The sequence below is a fragment of the Fukomys damarensis genome, unplaced genomic scaffold (assembly GCF_012274545.1).
Source record: "Fukomys damarensis isolate Sample0158 unplaced genomic scaffold, DMR_v1.0_HiC HiC_scaffold_1, whole genome shotgun sequence".
NCBI classification, from domain to species: Eukaryota; Metazoa; Chordata; class Mammalia; order Rodentia; family Bathyergidae; genus Fukomys; species Fukomys damarensis.
The window spans coordinates 11858528-11878963 of NW_022900913.1; the positions used below are offsets into that span (position 1 = coordinate 11858528).

At 38.4% G+C, this 20436-nt stretch overlaps 1 protein-coding gene across 3 annotated transcripts in view; it reads left to right on the plus strand.

The window, feature by feature from the left end:
- Fbxl7 (F-box and leucine rich repeat protein 7) overlaps nt 1–20436 on the plus strand; it is a 372113-nt gene that overhangs the window by 217226 nt on the left and 134451 nt on the right. The window lies entirely within an intron of this gene.

Genomic DNA, 20436 nt, shown 5'->3' on the forward strand with positions numbered 1-20436 from the left:
TTTTTTTTTTTTTTTTAATCACGGGACCTCTTCACTTTGGCAGCTTGCTTCACAAAGCCAACATCAGGACCGTCTGCCCAAGACAGAAGTTACTGTGTTGTGTAACCTTTCCACAGAAATGGCATGGCTTTAGCTTTGCCAGATACTCCTGTTTACAAGCACATTTGGAGGAGAATTCCATAACTGCACAAATGGTAGGAGGCAGAGATCCCAGAGCTATCTTTGAATACCACACAGCAGTCACTTTCTCAGTAAACTGTTCAAGTCTAGGTATTCTGGTTACTCAAATTGGATTTAAGATTCTGGACTCACATTCCAGCTGGGGCAGTCAGGGTTACCAGCCCTGTGACCCGAGGGGAATCATTTAATCTCTCAAAGCTTCACTCTCTTCATCTTTAAATATAAACCTGAAAAGTAAAGATAAAGGCAATGTCTCCCTTCTACAGCTGCTTTGAAAGTTAATTGGAATAATTCTTGCAAAAAAAAAAAACTAGCATTCTGCTCAGTTTATGAAGGATTGTCCATCATGTTAAATTTTTAAAAGGTTGAAAGGCTTAAATGATGTTTTTAAGTAATGTTTAACTTAACATTCTGGTTAAGATACATCTAAAGTGTGTTATATAATATCTTCCCAGAGAGTTTATGGTAAACAGGACTGAGTCTTGATAATTCATGGCCTTTGTGTAAAACCTAACTTTTGGCCTATGCTAGTGCACCGTAATGTACTGAATGGCTGAGGTACGTCTGAAGATATTTGCCTTCTTAAATGGCGCCAGACCTCTAACTTTTATGTGCTCGTGTCTGTTTTTAATTTGTTCTTTTCTCTCTTGCCTTAAATCAGATGTGTTTCGTTTTTATCTCTGAGATGGGCGTAGCAGCCCTCTTGTTATACAAATGTTTGGTTTCTGTATTTGGTGGACTTAAAATTCAGAGCATGTACTGAGCTTCAGAGGGTAAGATAGCCTAGGTGTGGATCTGAAGGCTTTTTGCTTGCTACCTGGAGATTGTATTAACTCCAAGAGCTTATATGTAACCTGTGCTTTATATAATCTATATAACTTGATACTAAATCTATTACTACCAGAAAAGTGGGTCATGCATATACAGTGCAGAATATACAGTAAACATGATTAGGTTAACTATTCTTACTTAACAATTGGAAGAAATAAATGTGTTAGAATTTTTTGAAATAGAAGAACATACAGCCTTTAAATTTGTCCTTCGTTTTGGAGCAAAGTACACTAACATCTTTAAAATTACTTGGAAAGTACTAGGTCATTCATACTTGCTATAGAATTATATTGAATATAAATTGTGTTTATTCTCATAGGAATTCCTTAGTTGAAGGGAAAACCATGGTAATCATCTCACATTACCATACAGGTTACATGAAATGGTTTTCTTTTTTTACATCAAAGTATTACTGCAATCTTGGCTTCACAGGTTTCTATTTTAAGGTCAGTATTTGTACTGACTTTTGAGGTGAAAACATATGATGTCCAGTTTGATCCTCACTAATAATTATAGGCCGTACTAATCAGTGTTCTCTGAAAAGACAAATATACAGAAAGGAACTTATGATGTATTGTGGGAACTAACTTGTAAAATTATTAAGGCTAAGTCATACAACATGCTTTGTACATGCTGGGGAACCAGAGGCAGCCAGAGGTGTAATTCTGTGTAGCCAAAGAAGTGGAACCAGGGAGGAAATGTTATGATTCTCAAAGCCCCAAGAACCTGGCCACTCCTGCTGTAAGTCCCAGAGTCCAAAGGCCAGAGGACCTGGAGTTTTAATGTCCAAGGGGAGGAGAAGATGAATGTCCCAGCTCCAAAACAGAAGACAGAGTTTGCCTTATCTCTGCTTCTTTTGTTCTCTTTGGGACCTCAATATGTTGAAAGGTGCTTGCCTCTATCAGGAGAGGGAAGATCCTTGTTATGAGACCACCAGTCTTAATCCTAACCTCTTCCAGAATCACTTCAGCCATCATGGCCATCCTTTAACAGCTCTCTGGGTATCACTTAGCATGGTCATGTTGATGCCTCCAATTAGCCACCACATAAACAAAAATTTGAGCATCAATGTGTTGCCAGAAAGAACCTAATAGATAGCAAAAGTGATATCGTATTTCACATTCCATAGATCAGAAGCATGAGTACATGATGTGCACTGAGAACTCTCTTTCCTTTTGACCAACCAATACATTTGGATTCCAGAAAGTGAAAATATGAGCCCAGAGAGATGAGTTTTCTCCTCATTGTTTCGTACCTGAGAAACATTAGCCCTTTTTGTTTAGGAGATAAGCATGGGGTACAAGTGAGGATTAGAAGCAGACATTCGTATAGAAGAAGGAGAAAAGAAAAGGAAACAAGAGGAAGAGCAGTCATCTTCAGGAGCCATGCAGTCCAGAGTGTGTGCCTGTGGAGAGGAAGGGCAGGAGCAAGCACCCGAGGCTCACCAGGGTTCAGGCCTGTGAACAAGAGTGTGAACCCCAAAAGAGGACCAGTTGCTTCCAAATCCTGCTTTCATCGCTTCTTAATGTATAGGTCTGGATAGGTGCTATGATTTGAATGTGTCTTCCAAACTCATGTTGGGATTTGATTGCCAGTATTAAGAACTGAGACCATGACAGGTAACAAGGGCAGAGCCCTCATCAAGGAACAGGTTAATGTTGTTACTGAGAGGGTGGATTAGATTTCTCTGGGGTGCAAAGAATAAGTGCAGCTCCCATTCTGTCTTGTGTGCAAGTATACTTTCTCACCATGTGATGCTTTGACCATCTACATCTACAGGGTTTTATGAAAATATACAGTGAATATTTAAAATTTTAAAATCTGTTTTCAGTACAAAGCATGTTGCCATTAATCCCCCTCAAAATACTCTCTGCTTCGAACACATTTATCCCATTGTTCTCACCACTTTCTGAAGCAGTTCTGGGTGTGCTCTTTCCTGAGTGTCTTCATGGGGTTTTAATAAAAAATGTGGATGCTGCCGCCAACTGCTGTCCAATGGGAAGGCTTACAAAACCATGATGCTGTGTCCTCCTTTCCCGTATTCGCTGGATCTGTCACCACGAGACTTATGGCTCTTCCCCCCAGTGAAAATGCCTGTCAAACAGACAAAAATTTTTAATCAATTCAGCGCAGCATAACTAAAGACTTAGAAGTGCAGGGGACTATTTTTGTTTTTTTGAGCGGGTGTTTGATGGCCCCGTATCTTTTACTGTAATCAGTGTGTTAAGTTTGATGTCGTATTTTTCAGTCACACCTTGTAAATGCAGAAGATAGAAGTTACCAGATAGAGCCCTTTAATTTCAACTTCCTCACCTTCAGAATTGTGAGGCAAATAAACTATTATTGGATGTATATTACCCAACTTCAGGAATTGTGTTATAGCAGCACAGCATAGATTAACAAGTTATTTCACTTGTCTGCATTTCACGCTTCTCATCTGTGAAAAAGAGAGCAGGAGCATTTGCTCCACAGGGCTTGTGACTTGTGAACTGGGAATATTACTGTCAGCAGAGTGCTGTGCACATTGTGTATTTTCTCCACATTATTGTGCTGTGCTATTGTCTGTAACGGTAGTTTGAAAACTTTCCCTTTGCAGGAACATATGCTAAATATTTTAGACTTTAGAAGACAAGAGGCAAATTAATACAATTAATTGTACAAAATTTTTACTGGAAAAAATCAAGTTTTGTTGTACAGATCCATTACTAATAATGATGGAATTCTTTTTGTAAGGAGATGTTTTCCTAGTTGAAACTCAGGATCACTGTTTTTATGACCCTTTTTTTTTTTAATGTTCACCTAGCAAAACCATCCTTAGCACATGGGAGTACAGACAGGTAATAGATCCGATTTGCAAGCCAGCTATGATTTGCTGTCTCCAGAACAGAGATCCTGAACATCTCTCCGTCTCTCCTGCTAGTGAGTTCATTAGTGAATACAGCTGATGTTCGCAAATGTAACACACTCTTATAGCCCTAAGCAAAAGCTGACTAATTCCTGGCAACAGCAACTGCACACTTTTGTGTGACACAAAAGGCAAAAAAAATGTGCACCACGCAAAGACTGTTGTGTTCTAATTAGTACAGGAACAAGTTGCCTATACTGTCTTGTAACAAGGGATTCCCAGCATGTTCCCCAAATGCACAATCTAAAGTTACAGTTCCCCTCTGCAAGCATCTTCCATAACAAAGGAAGCTGTAGTGTAGAGAGAGGGAGAGTTTCCTTTTGTTTTGTTTCCCGTGTTTTGTTTTGCTTCTTTTTCCATGTGCTGTTGATGAGCAAATGAAGACCTGAGCTCTAGGATCTGTGGTCTCTGTCCTCCTTCTACCAAGACCAGTACCTAGTTCTGTACCCATTGATGACTTGTGAATTTCAGAGATATAAATTCACCTTCTGAGAACTCTTGAAACTATCTCAAACTGAATTCTCTTAATAGTGAAGTCAGCAGTCCTTACCCTCAATAGACGGGAAAAAAATATGAGAAAATGAAAAAATGGAAAGAAAGTGTTTGTAAATCTGGAGGGGAGGAGGGGTTGAAGGGAGGCCAGGGGCAAGGGGAAAAAATGAGAACCAAGACCACCTGTCATGTAAAGGTACAAGATCCCAATAATGAATGTAACTACTGTATACCTAAAATGTACCAATAAAGTCAATAAAAGAAAAAAAACCTCCTTGCTTTCCATTCCATTGTGATTTTTCAGAACCATCCTGTCTCACACCACTGTGCTTCAAGAAGCAGTACCTAATCACTCCAATTTAGGGTAAAATCTAGGTTTTTTTAACATGATCTTCAGGACCCACAAATTGGGACTGGAGCCAGCTACACTACCTTCATCCACAGTAGTGACTCTATCCAAAGTTCCACTTTCTGTGGCTTCACTTACCTGTGTTCAACTAGAATGTGTTCAACCAGAATCCAAAAATATTTAATGGAAGATTTTTAAATAAACATAAGTTTTTAAGTTGCACATTAATCTGAGTTGTGCAATGCAATCTATGCTGTTCTATCCAGCTCTGCCCTAGACATGGGCCATCTTGTTTCAGCATATTTACTTTGCATATGCTACTCATTCATTAGACACATTAGTAGCCACTTTGATTATCACATTGACTGTAGTGGTACTAAGTCTTGTGTTCAGCCATCTCTTACTTTACTTAATAGTGGTCCCAAAGCACATGAGCAGTGATATGGAAAGCAGGTGGCAGGACAGATTAAGCCTGGTGCTCTGTGAGAACACTGCAAGATATACAGAAACAAATGGTACATACAGGGTTCGATGCAGTCTCAGGTTCCAAATGTCACTGGAGGTCTTGAGACACTTCCTCTCACTCATAAGAGCAAACTACCACACATGTATTCCAGCATCAGTGAATTCGCTGCCGTTGTTTGCAAACATATTTTCTATCTCCTTCTTTGCTCCTGCTGCTTCCTTTGCCAAAACTCCTCCCAGCCCCCAGTCCTGGAGTGTTGGGTGTCAGCCTCCCATCCCCTTCCTCCATCCCAGAGGCAGAGTTGGGCTCTGCTTGTCTGTATCTCTGATGGTGTCTTAGGTATGAATTACATGAACAACAGTAGTCTTTCAGCATTTCTTTCTCCCCGCTGCACTTTGAAATACTTGACAGCTAGGACTGGGTCTTTATTTCCGGATCCCTAGGCAGAGGTTCTTATGTAAAAAAGGCACTCAGTAAACATTTACAATTTAATTAGCCCCACAGAACTGGCTCACTGTGTCTGGCTTTATCTTGCTTCATCTCAACATGGAAAGGGAGAGCAGAAGTGAAAAGCCTGAGACCTAATTATTTACAAGGCTACTTTTAGCATCAAAAACCATGCTGTGATTGTTTTGAAATGAAAATTTTCCTCTTTTAAAATTGACTTTTACTAACACTCCTATTTTCTTCTTTTTTTTTCAGCTTTAATTGAGTTTACTGGTACATTTTAGGGATACAGTACAGTTACATTCATTGTTGGGATCTTGTACGTCTACATGACAAGTCTTGGTTCTCATTTTTTCCCCTTGTCCCTGCCCTCCCTTCACCCCCTCTTCCCCTCCCCGTCTACAATCACTTTATTTCCATCTTTTCATTATCTCACATTTTTTTCTTTTCCCTTTTTACCCTTCCCCTACCCATCCCACCTTCCCTATGGAAGAATTAATGCCTTACCTGTCAACTTACCTGGCCTCATTTGATTTGGCTTTGTCTTCTAGCCTCATCACACCAGAATATAGTAAGGAAGAGAACCAAACTTATCAAATTGTTGGATGCTAATGAAGAAACTCAATATGCTGTCAGCACACAACTGCTTTTTAGAAGAATCTTATTTTATGAGTACTGGTTTGCAGTACATGACACTCACATTCATCTCAGGGAGCAGTGGGTACATGTACTTGACACATCTTCGTTCTTTTCTATTCCTCCTCCTTTCCTCCACCTCCCTCCCTCCATCTCTATGTCCCCCTTTCACTGTTTTCTTCCTCCTCCTCCTCCTTATTGTTAGTTCATATTTACAACATATAGTGTTTCATTCATTGTAGTTATTTCATATACATACATGAAACATCTTAAACTTTTTACTTCTTTCTATCGTGCTGATCAGAAAACTCTTGAGAAGAGAACAATTTCCCTCTAAGCAGCCTCAGTATGTTTTTTCTCTAATACCAATGAATAACATTTCTGCTTTAAAAATCTATTATTTTCATTCACAAGATTCCCTTAAGTGGCTGGAAGACAATTTACCCATTTTACTCTAAAAATAGCATTTACAGCATACTCCAAGTCCAGCACTAAGATTAGCCTCTAGTTTAGGTTTGTGTCTTGCATTTTTCCAGTGTAAGGACTGACTCACCTCTCCAGAATTGGCTCCCCATAGCCCCAAATGGACATTTATCATCTCTTTCCCTGTATCTTGATTGCAAATGAATAGGGCTACTCTAGGCATGAGGTGAAGAGAGACAGTAAAACTAGCAGGAATATTAGGAAATACAAGATGAAAGATTTAGTGGATGCTCATTACAGCAAAGAAAACAAAGTAAGCAATTTACTGAGGAAGTCATACTGTCATTTCTTGCTGCTTGCCTCTGCTTACCAATATGTTACTGTTTTTGACATTATTGTATTAATTATATGTGTAATAATGAGGCTTCGACATCATGCAGGAGGGAATATAATTCTTGATGACCAAAGAAAATACTGCTGGAAATCCAGTATACACATCTATATTTAAATAAACTATAAGATCATTCATTTTCATTCAAAAGAGTTGTTCATAGAATGCTTTTTAAACTAAAGAAGTGATGAACATACAAATGGCAAGCAATTTTGTGGTGTATGTTTTAAAATAATTTTATCATATTTTCTTAAAGAAAAAAACTACTACTACTACTTTTTGTCTTATTTTTACCTCTTTACCTTCATCTGGTATTTCAAAGATAACAAACAGTATGTTCCTTTGCCTTGGTCAGCAAGCACACAGTTTAACCACTATCAGAACCAGAAATCTGTGGTTTTTGTTTAAAATGATACAGAGGGAAACAAATACCTTTATGTTCTGTTGCTCTTTTTTTTATGTTTTTGATACCCTGCTACTCCACAGGTGGTGTGAATTCTAAAGGCAGATACTTATCATTTGCCTCCAGAGTAATATTGACATGAGTTTCCTAACTCTCAACCTTTGAAATAGAAATAGAAATTTAATGGAGAGCCACCCATGGAAAGCAAAGCAGACTGCATAGATTTAGTATTTTAAGTGATGTCAAACCGTGGCACACATGTGGAAGACCCCGAGTGTGGCATCCCTGCACACCGTGGCTGCAAGTGTGGCTTGGACATCAACCGGAAGATGTTGGTATTGACTAAATAGCAGAGATGTAAATATGCAAAGATTAAAGGAATGTGCACATTTTGATTCACTTGCTTTCCATTTCAGGGCATTCAAGCCTCACTTTATCAAAACAGCAAACAGTGGAAGAGTCAATAAGATGCTCCCAGTACTGACCCAAAATATTGGCATAATAGTTAAATATGTTTGCCAAAATCATAAATCATTTTAACTGCATGAACAGGAAGCAGCAGGGTATAGAGGCAAAGATGCTGCTCGAAGCGCTCTTATAGCATCCTGTGCTGCTTTGCCACATGGCCTTTGGCACGCGACTCGCTCTGTGGCCAGCTGCCTCCTCACAGGGGAGGACAAGACAGGGACTGCCGGGTACTCTGTATTGGAATTCCACAGTAAATTATCTGCTGCAGTATAGCTAATTACCACTATTCATGCATGTATGTTCAGTGCATTTATCTGGGACCCTCAAAATCGACCCATTATGGTATGATGACTGTACGTTGGGGCAGAAAAATCCTCCAAGGGAGAAATTTGGCATTGCCCGGAATGAGATGCAAAAATCCTTCAGAAATCCATGCTCTACTCATCTGTAACTTTGTCCTCTATTCTTTCCTACTTGAAATGTACATTTATTCTTCATCTAAATGATAATGAAGCAAATCCACACTAGCATATCAACATTTTAACCCTCCAGGCACCCCATACTAATATAATTTTAAAATTTAAAATGGCACACTCAAGATTTTAAAGTGAATGGCTTTACTGTAACTGCAATAGGATAGTAAAAAGTTCTAGCTGTAAAATTATTTCATCTACCAGTCTTGTAGAAGAACGGAATAGAATAATGATCAGTAGACAAATGAAGGGTAGGGGATAGGGGGACGCAAAGGAGCTCAGTAAGGGGCACCAAAGCACAGTGTGGTAGAGGAATTAGTGCTGGTTCTTCTTTAGCACAGCAGAGCAACTGTAGATTAAAACAATCTGTGATATATGTAAAAATAATTTAAAAAAGAGAGTATGACGTTATCAGCACATGAAGATGATTGCTGTTTAGAGATATGGAAATGCTTGTTACATGATTCGATCATTATGTGTTGTGTTTGTATATTAATTCAATGTATCTTATGGAAATGCACACACATTTTTCTATATATATTTATATATCATTTATATATTTATGTAACATAATATCAACATTATAATATTACTTATAATAATATATTTATGTGTTATATATGTAGTATTATCAAGTTAGAGGAGGCTAAGGACACATGATAGATGCAATACAATCTTAGGTTGGATCTTGGGCAAGAAAACATTTAATTGGCCTTTGATGAAATTTTAATGCAGTTTTGTAGATTCGTTAGTAATACTGTGTTGGTGTTACATTCCTGATTGTGAGAATTGTACTATATTCCTCTACTATAGCATTTGGGAAAGAAGGGAGCTGTTTTTGCAGTTTGTTTTTGTGAATCAGAAACTGTCCCAAGGTGAAGAGTTAAAAACACTGCATGTGTCGGATTTTTCACTGCTACATTCATCCTCAGTTGCCTGGTTCGGAAAATTTCTACTACAACACCGACTTCTGGTTAGGGTTCTGCTGTTCGTATGAAAACACAGGCTGTGAAAGCCCGTGCGTGCACCCTGTTCATCAGGAGAAGAAGGGTGGAAAGAGCAGCAGGGGATGCTTTGTGGCTGTGGGGCAGGCTGCAGCCAACACTGCCTCCCAGGACCCACTTGCCATTTGTTCTCGTTACCTAAATATTGATTTTATTCAAGACCGCAGTGGCCTAGGTGATGGACCGTCCTGAAACCACCTGACTTCTGACCCTCTTGCAGCTGTGTCAGCCATGTGAGCCAGTTCTGGCTAAAAAGATGAAATGGGTACCTATAACCCAGCACTCTGGGAGCCTGAGGCAGGTGGCTGCGAAGTTTGAGCCCATTCTGAGCAACTTCACAAATTAGTGATAGCCTGCCTCAAACTATACAAAAACGGACCAAGAATGTAGTGTAGGACAAAAGCCCACAGTTCAGTCCTCAATATCGCAACTGAAATAGATAAAGGAGGGTGTGCAGCAAGTGCTTCTGGGAAATCTTTGCCTCACTGATAAAAGAAACAATTTTGGGGCCTTGTATCTTCCACATTTCACCTGCTTTGAATGCAGCTATGGTGTATGGGATTTTGGCAGCCAATGTGTAAACTTGAGAAAACTGCAGAAACACTGGCACTGACCTGAGAAACCAACCAGCAACTCCCCACCTACTGACTTGGTGATATGGAAAGAATAGAAACTTAGGAGCAGCAGGGTGTGATGCTGCACGCCTGTAATCCCAGCACCCGGGAGGCTGAGGCAGCAGTATCACTGTGAGTTCCAGACCAGCCTGGGCTACATAGTTCCAGGTCAGTCTCAACTACATAATGAGACCTCGTCTCCAAAAACCAAAAAAAAAAAGAAAGAAAGAAAGAAAGAAACTTAGGAGCTTAAGCCAGTGGTTTTTAGTTGCTTGAAACTGACAACATTTCCAGTTTTTCTAAAAGTTTTGTATAAACTGTTTCATGTCATTCTTATAGATAGTATTGTCATTGCCATAATGTACATAAGGAGAAACTGAGGCTTATGGAGATGATGAATTCACCGCCAAAGAGGAAAGAATGATTCTAATTGCAGCTTCGGTGTGCGTGGTTCTAAGTCTCTTCCTTCTTCCTGACATCACACAGCCTCTGAGAGGTTATTTTAGAAATGTGTTCAGAGTTTCCAAGTAGGTGGTAGACAAGAGGAGACAAGACTCTTGTCTTATTTCTGCATGGCTCAGCAGTGAAGGCTTGCAAAGGAATTTCAGTTTATCATCCAACACTTCCACGGGGCAGATAGAATAAATTTTCCTGTGATTCATAGAAAAGCCCTCTGAACAACACAGGTCACATGACCAGCCAAAGGTCGCATAGTCTGTCCTCTGCGTAAGTGATTAAGGAAATTAGCTCCTTCTCATCTTGCCCGTCTGCTTTAATGTGTGACGTTTGCTTTTCCCTTCTCATCACTGTAAGCTTTTCCCTAAACAATAAATCTTTTGGACACTTTCACTTTTCACAGCTTTTAGCCTGTGTTGCCTTTTAGCCCTGAGTGAAAAATCAAATGACTCAAAATAGGAGGATAACAAAGCTCTGAATATTTTTATTCTAGTCCTTTTTCCTTTGTAGCTAGAACAGTATTGTCTAGCCCACCTTCATCTGTGATGTCAGTTTATTCTGGACTCATAACCTGAGCCCTTGATAGCATATGACTATGTACAAAGACAAAAAATATGAGCATTTGTGTCCTGAGATTTTAGTGGAGTTTGGGAAAAGGACACATTGGGATGCCATAGGTGATAGAAGCTCTGGCTAAAAGTTAGCACCTCTGGATTCCAGGCCAGATCTGCTTCTGAAAGGATGGACGCTGTTCAGTGTAATTTACTACCAAGGAAGAATCTGCAATACTGTTGTTCAAGACATTTCCTGTTCCTCCCAGCTGTACCCTCCCTGGTTCCAAACATATAGTTATATGGACTAATAGAAGGCTGAAAAATATACTGATTTTTGAAACAGAAACTATTTGTAAATGAGATGAAAGTCTCAAGTAATTGACAAAGTAGGTACAAAAATGCAGGAGTAATACTACTACTTGTGTTTGGTAATCTAGTTATTCTAGCAGTTTCTGCCTTACTCTTTTAGTCCATTTATTGGTAGAATGTATTTAATCCTCAGGAAGATTTTAAATGCACGGGTTTAAAAGTGATAGTGCTGTTCATACTTTGGAGGCTGGCTGTGGAATACTATTTTATCTATGGGAAAGCTTGTGGTAGTTTGTAAGTCGCAGAGTCACTGTTCAACCCTGCTCCCTTGGTGAGGGGACAAACAGAACTCTCATTGTACAATATGGAAGTTAAACTAAAAGACATAGTGTACTCTCCTTGTTGAGAGACATTTTTTTTAAATATGGCTAAATCACATAGTTTTAAATTAGATCCCCTGGATCTACCACACAAGCTGTGTCAACTTGGTCCAGTTACTTAGATCTTTAAGTCTGTTAAAATGAGAAGAATAGTCCTCTCTTTCTGATATCATTGCAAGAATTCAAAAAAATATGTATTGGCAAAGATCATAGCATGGGCCTGACCAAACTCAATAAGTGATTAGAATTAATGGAAAAAAGAAAGTTTTCACCAATCCCCTTGCCCTCCAAAAAGTACCTTTCATTTTTTCCCTTCTTATTTCTGAATCTGTGCTTTCTAGCTCTACTCTGATACATAGTCCCTACCACTGCTTTTCACTTTGGAGATGGAGGCAGGTGTACCTCCGTTTGCTGTCCATGGTTCTGAACTATGCCAGCCACAGGGTTCGGTTTACTTGCCTTGACCTCTTGGACAAGGGAGTCTGTCCAGTTTCTCTGTCTCTCCAAGATGATCAGAAACAGGAAAGGTGTCAGAGCTGTGAGGGTAGCTTAGTGACAAAGAATAAAGATGGACAGAGTCTGTTGGTCAGGCATAGCCCATATAGATTGCAAGATAGAAAATAGAAATATATTTTGGCATAATTTTTAAATAATCGAAACTATAAAAAATATGCCACAAATAAACTTGCTGTAAATGTCAAATGTCACAAGTGGGGTAGAACATGTGTGCATCAAACAACCCAATATGTGAACAAATTGATCTGCAAAAGCATTGAACAAGAAAATGATTAAAGTGTCTTTATTAGTTGAATAGCACAAAAATATTTAGAGATTGTCATTTTTAACTTGTAATTTGTTGGGAAACACTATCTTGTAAGCTTATTCAATGTATTTTTGATGTCGTGAAATTTTGACAGCTCCTTCATATTTCTGGAAGTTACTGTCTATTTCTGTCTTCACTACAAATATGCACATATGCACCTAACCCTTCTCCATGCTACGGGAAGTTGTTGGAATGTACACATTTGTGAGCTGCTCTCCACTTTCCATCCTACCCCGTCAGATGCAAACAAAGCTTTTGATGCTGGAAACTCTCTGTGATATTCACTATGTATCGATTCTTTCTTGTTACAAACCTACATCCTTCAGAGATGGGATAGAATTGGGATATGCATTAATTTCAGGTACTGGATGATGGTCGTTCAGATGAAGTGGTAGGAAAAACTACAGATTTTACAAAAATAAGTGACTTACACATTTGTTTCATCTAGTTCAGAATTTCGCTGAGGCACAGGCTTACAGTGTGAGCTGGGCATGTCTGCTACAAATGCATTTTGGAAGCCAAAAGTAACAAGGGCAATTGTTTTACCTTCTGATAACTCCACTCAGCCACCTGATAACTGTATTATCAAAGCGTCATACTGTTTCCCTACATTCCATTGTAGATCACACTGACCTGAGTTTTGAACTGAGTTTTGAATAAGGAATCCTTAAAACAAACTTCATTTTACATTCTTTCTCAGGATATCTGCAACCTGTCATTAGTGCAAAGCTTGAGGCAAAGTTTTGTTTTAATATTTTTTAAAGTACTGATACTATTAATAATAATGAACCTAGGCAATAAATAAATATGAATCCAAGCTCTGTGCTAAGTAAATCACTTCCAAAAGAAGTCAGGGGAGGTGCCTGCCAGAACGTGGACTAATAATTGTGAGTGTACTGCTCATGCTTGCAGAAATAGCATCGCACAAGCATGGGTGGTAGGTTTTGTCCTAATTGTTGTTACCCCCAAATTCCCGTTTTGCTCAAGGCACACCTCCATTTCATAGCTTGTTAATAAAGGAGACTATGGTTTCAAGTCCATGTTCCCATGGAAACAACCAATTATAAGTGCAATCTGAAGAGATGGAAGAAAACTGCCAAAACTCTCAGGCAGAAGAATGATCTGGGCTGGCAACCTACTAGAAACATTGCCAGCTAAAGACTTCTGCCAGTCTCTCCCAGCTCTGGCCTGTGAGTCTGTATCTGCACAAGCATCTTGCACCCATTTGCTAAGCCCTGCATCTGTAACACATCCTAAAAGGATAATTGTGTCTGGGGCTCAACATATGTGATGGTGAGGCAGGAAAACAAATTCACTTTTTTGTGTAATTTCTCTCATATGTTTCTTATAACTTCATGGCACCAGAAAAAGAAGAAAAAAAAAATAAGAACATGGTTTAGCTCTTTTCAGAGGTATCCTCATAAGATGTATTGTAGATGTATCATGCTAACATTTATGAAGATGATAATTGCAGAATTTACAATATGTAAACCTTCAATTTGGAATTTGGGTGTTTAACCCATGAATATTCCGGCACTCTGTGTGTGTGTCTTAATATCTTCTTCCTAACCCTTCTGTATCTCATCATGCTTTGTTTTGGGGAAGGGTAATGTGACAGCATAGTGCATTTTCAAAATAAACGAGTTAAAATATATTTTACTTACAGTATTTCATTCATTTACCAGTAACCTAATGAGAGAATATTTTCCATTTGGCATATGAAGAAACAGAAATACAAAGGTGTGTGACTCTCTGAAATTCACCATTTGCAGGCAGGTACTGTGGAATTAGAGGTAGAAACCTACCCTGCACCTCTAGACCCAGGATTGCTTTTGCTTTACATTATGGATTCTCTACTAGCTAAAAATTAAATGCATCTGGATGTCAGTCTTTATCATATCAAGTAATATGCATCTTGAATCTTAACTCCAAAAGATATTTGTACTTAAGACTCCAAGGTTAGTGCTTGAGACTCATTAATTAGTAATATATGGATGACATATTTTCTATACTTCATCTGTTTCTTTGCCTTATGTGTATTTAAATGATAGGAAACCCACAGAGTGAAAAGAATAATGCTGAAAATCACATTCAATTACCATGAAATGGTAAACAGCTGCTGTGTTCAACTCTTGTTATAAGATTGTCAGACTTATAAAATTACAGTACATATGGTACAGTTTTGAAGAGTGAAGATGTTGAATCAGTGTTTAAAAGCTTGATACATATAGCTTTGGGGAAGTATATAACCATTTCTCTTTTAAGGAAATTGGCTATGTGTAATTTGAAAACTCCTACTTCTGTTTGGAATAGAGTGATTTCCAATTCCGAGGTCAAGCAAATTTTTCCTCGTATTAGGATGGTACTCACTGTGTAAGAGGGTTATGTTTAATCTCACACAATGCTAATTTATCTTCTCTATGGTCATGTTAGAAGAAAATGTGAAATAAATTACAGAGTCTCACTCCCTTACATGGATACTGACAGTGAAATAAACCAATTAGCCTCATGAGAATGTTTGTATATCTCCAAATTTGAATATTTCCAAAAATATTTTTATCAAATACATGTCTTTTCTTTATACTTTTTAATTTAAAATTAGTTAAGATCCCTTAGGGCAATCATCAAGTAATTTAGATGGAGTTCACTAGTTTATACTTAATAATTATGGGAAAGCCATGATGTAAATTCATGTGTATATAAGACACATAGAAAATTTAATTACCCTTTCTCTGTAACAGGAGTCGTCAAGAGAGATTTCTAGTTAAAGTGTTATTGCCCTGTGAAATGCTCATTTCCCATCTTTCCAACTCTCTCTAAGCCTTCATCTATTTCTGCACAAAGATGACTCCGTCTTGTACTGTATGTGACAATGAATTCTGCCCTCTCTGCCTGAAATTCTCCACTTCTCAATGTCTCCCTTGCTTTGTGGCTTTTCTTATCTTTGTTTTTAGTCTGGCAGTTCTGAATCCTGGAAGCACATTCAAATCAACCCAGGGAGGTTTGCACAAAACTTCCCGAGCTCACTCTAGACTGAGTAGCTAAGAATCTGAATTGAGAGCCACCTACCTGATAATCTTTTCTCCTAAAAAGAAATATCCTCCCTCCTGTCAAGTCCAAGTCTCACTACAGGGCAAGCTCACCTTCTCCAGCACTACGAGTGCTGAGTGACCTCTCTTTCTCATCTTCATCCTGTTTATTTTCCAATTTCCCTCATCCTACCAAGCAGCTCATTTCTTCCAGTGTTCAACACTTACTCCATGAATCCTCTTTAATGGAAGAGAGAATTGCTCTCCATGGAACATGTCCCTAGCCGCATAAGTCCCAGTCAGCTTTCTTATTCAGTTGAAATGACTTAAAGCAACCATACAGCCACAAGCCAAAGGAACCCAAAGAAACTTTAGCCAGGAATAAAAATTGGTCACGCCTTGCAGTGTGGCTAAATGGAAGGATAATCTCACTAGAAGCAACATGTTACAATTTCTCAGAATAAAAGCAAGTTCTTTTCTATAAAGCTCATGTGACCTGAAATTCATGGAGGCAGATACTTTTGGTTGATTGTTTTGTTTATTTGCTTTTTTCAAACTAGGGAGTAAAATCGTTACTTGCTGACCGTTGTTAATGCTGTCAGTGACATACACGTATGATGGATCTTATCGTCGTGTCTTTAGCAGAGTAGACAGACAGCATTAGAGATGCAAAAACACGGTTTTTCAACTGTTGCTCTTGTGTCTCCTCAAAGGAGTACCTTTGAAAAGCTATGGCTCCTAATTGCTGTTGCTTTCTGTACTCATCTCAGTTCTAAAGAAAACTGCTCATGGACCATGTTTTCTTAAAAAGTGCTTCATATCACTAAGATGAAACTTTACATGACTTAAAGTAATTTTAGAGCACTTTGACATCTTTTAGACGCAGTCAGTAAGTTCATGAGTATCCAGTAATTTTAGAGCATAGACAGCTGCATGGTCTTTCTCAAAAGTGCTTTAGCTTTCAATGTATAGCTTTTGCCCAAGAATCAACAGGGAAAAATCTCTTTGTCCCTTAGAAAGGCTCAATGTACATTTCCTTATTTCAAGACCAATTTAATTTTAAAATCAGAAGTACTTACTGTTGAAACATTTGTCTTTTAGTACAGATTTCTGAATTTCCCATTTATCACCCCTCTCTACCCAAATCTAATTGCCCCTGCTTCATTCCAGATGTCCTACTTGTATTTGTCAAAGATAAATTTGAACACTAATTGCCACATCATGTGGGTATTGAATAAACTAACTGATTTCCCAGTGGCCAGTGCTCTTTGAGTCATGAAGGGGCAGGGGAGTGCAATTCTACAAAGGGAAGAAGGAGAAGGTCAGTACCAGCTGACAGTTTCTACTGCTGTGTGAAGAAATCTCTGTTGAAAATAAAGGACTGGAGTTTCCTTGTGACCCAGCCATCCCTCTGCTGGATATCTTTCCAGAAAAATTAAAAGAATCATATCACAGTGATACATGCACACCTCTGTTTATAGCAGCACAGTCTGTAATAGCTAAAACTTGGAAACAGCCCATTTGCCCATCAGTTGGAGACTGGATAAAGAAGATGTGGTTTTTCTATAAAACGGAATACTACTCAGTCATAAATAATGAGAAATTAGATTCATTCATAGGAAAATGGGTACATATTGAGGATATACTCCTAAGTGAAATAAGTAAGTCACACACATGTAAATACCGAATTATTTCTCTGGTGTGAAAAACTGCAATAGTGCATAAAGTTGGAAACCGGATAAAGAACATGTAGTTTTTCTGTAAAATGGAATACTGCTCAGCCATAAAGAATGAGAAATTAGATTCATTAATAGGAAAATGGATACATATTGAGGACATACTCCTAAATGAAATAAATGTCACACATGTATAAATACCAAGTAGTTTCTCTGGTGTGAAAAACTATAATAGTACATAAGATCCTAATGAGATAATGGACAATGTGAAATAGGAAGAAAGGGGCTAAAGATGTAGGGAAAGTGGGAAGGGTAGGGGAAAGGTAATAAAGGAAAAGAAAAAGTATGACAAAATGAAAAAATGGAAATAAAGTGTTTGTAAATGGGGAGGGAAAGAGAGGGTGAAGGGAGGGCAGGGACAAGGGGAAAAAACGAGAACCAAGACCAGTCATATAAAGGTACAAGATCCCAGTAATGAATGTAACTGTACTGTATACCTAAAATGTACCAATAAACTCAATGAGAATAAATAAATAAATAAATAAATAAAGGAAGGGAATTTTAATCAAAAAAAAAAAAAGAAAGAAAGCAGATAATGTTGAGTTTCACTAAATAAACAGCAAGGTTACACTCTGCTCTGAAGCCCGATCTGTGTTAATAGTATGAACCTCAGGTAGCTATCAGGTGAAAAAAAAGATGATAGATAGATAGATACTCATTACCATTGCAAGTTATTTAGATTCCACTATTTTAGAATCAACCTAGTTTGAATTGGAAAGCCCAAAGATTACTAATTTTGTTTTCTGGGGGAAAATGTAAATTTGTTTGCTTACTAAACCATTTGAAAGATTGTTATGAATTAGGAATGGGTGTAAGGTTGTTATGAATTAGGAATGGGTTTTTGAGGCTTAACACAGTCATATTATTCAGTTCACAGTCATATAAACATAAAGTCAGTGAGCCCTATGTCTTTATCCGAGCAAGTACATAAGGATTCTAGGAATTGTGGGTGGAATTATTCTATAAAAAATTAAAATGATTTTTCTACTTAGATTTTTTTCCCACAGCATTTTGTCCTTTAATTAAAATAAGTTAATCTGGTTTTAATATTCTGAAGAATTTAGTGTAGAAATGAATGGCCTGGGATTTATTATACAAAGCAATAATTCAGAGTAATCATTCAGTCACATATTTGGCTTTGCCTCTGCCACGCCACACAAGAAAGTCAGAAAAATTCTGTTCGTTTTTTCCTGTGTGGAAGTTCTTTTTTGCTGTAAGGAAGAGCAGCACTATGGTTCTATTTATTCTAAAACTATGCTGTGTTTCTTCTCCTGACTGTTGCTTATGTTTCTCATGAAGTCTGTTTTACACTTCTTGGCCAGGACCTCTCTCTGAGACGAGCTGCATATGCACTTGTATGACAATTCCCAAGACCCTCTTTTACTGTGTCTCTCTCTGGTGTCATGGTCCAGTTCAAGTAAGAAGACATAGGGGTCCAGAAAGGCTTTGCTCAGCAGCAATGAAGATGATCCTTTACCTGTTATACTTGAATATATTAAGAGACATTCTGCAGCTCTCATAAAAAATGAATGCTTGATACATAGGAAAATAATCAGAAAATTGAAGCAATTAATAACTATAGAAAAATTTAAAAGTTGTTCAAAGCATAAGATGTGGTCATAATAAACAGCAATCTCATTCATTAATAGAATTTATATGTCATTGTCTATTGGCTTAATCCAAAAAAACATAATATATGCACATTGAGAAGATGGGCAAAGGAGAGATTTAGGCTGTGTGTATGTAATGTTGAGAAACAGAGAGATGCTTTGTGAGCACTGGTAGATCTCCTGAGGTAAACCACAGGAGACTTGGTAAAAACAGTTTCCAACTGACTGTCTCTGAGGAGAAAGCATTGGGTCTTTAGAAACAGAAATGTGTAGCTTTGATTTTAAAAATTTTAAAAATAAATGAAAAGCTGGCAAACAGAGCCTTGTGCTGTAGACGTGTCTCAAGAAGCACGCATGGCTGTCATGGAGACCACAGAAATGAGGCAGACAATGAAAACAGCTGAGAAGTTGAGGGAAGCTCTTTCCTGTAAGTGGAAAGACAGGAGGTGGTTTCCTGAGGATGGGACTGGTGATTTGAAATGCAGATATTTATGATGTAGGATAAAGAAGGAAAACACAAAGGAGGAGTTCTTGGAAAGGTACGGATAAAATTCTCAGTGTAAGTCAAAGCATTTCCTTGTAAAAGCTTAGGGAATGTTTTCTCCATTCGAAGAGCACATTTGGGCTTAAAGAGGTAATGAGGGGATAGAGATGTGTCAGGAGAAAGGTTGCATAAAATTAAAGCATGAATGTAGGAAGGAAATATGGTGGGGCTGCCAGGCAACACTGAGACTTTATTTGACACTTGGATTAATAAATTTAAAGTCAAACCACACAGCTGTATGGTTTTCTTCTGCAGCATGAATCATCCAGTGTGCAGGCAGAGAAAGGCTGGAAAGTTGGAGCAGTGAGATTTGAGGTTTTGACAGGTAGAGCCTCAGAAATGGAGAGAAGCAACAAATTTGAAGGTTTTTGCATGAGACTGACTGTGGTGGTCAACACAGAATTCAGACTGAGTGAAAAGGAAATGAAAATAGAAGGTGGTTGATGCCTAGTGAGGAAGTGGTGTGGTTAGTACTTAGCAGTGTGAGGAAAGATGAGGAATTGGAATCATGGAATCATCATGATTTCAACAAGTGAACTGGAAGGGGTGGACATAGTAGAGATGGGTTCCTGGGTGTCACATGGCGAGTAGAAAGCTGAGGAAGAAGAGAAGGAAAGGCCACTGGAGGTGAAGGTGAAACACTAACAGGTCAGACACTGGGCGCTGTAATATCCAAAAGTGATTTTGGTAGGTCATCCACGAATGACATGACCAGCAAGACATTACGGAGGGAAGATTGTGGTTTAACTGGTTTGTTAGCATCTCAAAGGCCCAGAGCACTGAGATAACAAGGAGTATAAGGGTCAGAAAGATCAAAGAGACCAAGCGGGGTATCTACACCAACTCCGGATGCTGAGGTTCAGAAGATAATGGAAAAACATTATGCAGCAGAGTAGGCTGCAGAGCAAGGAGT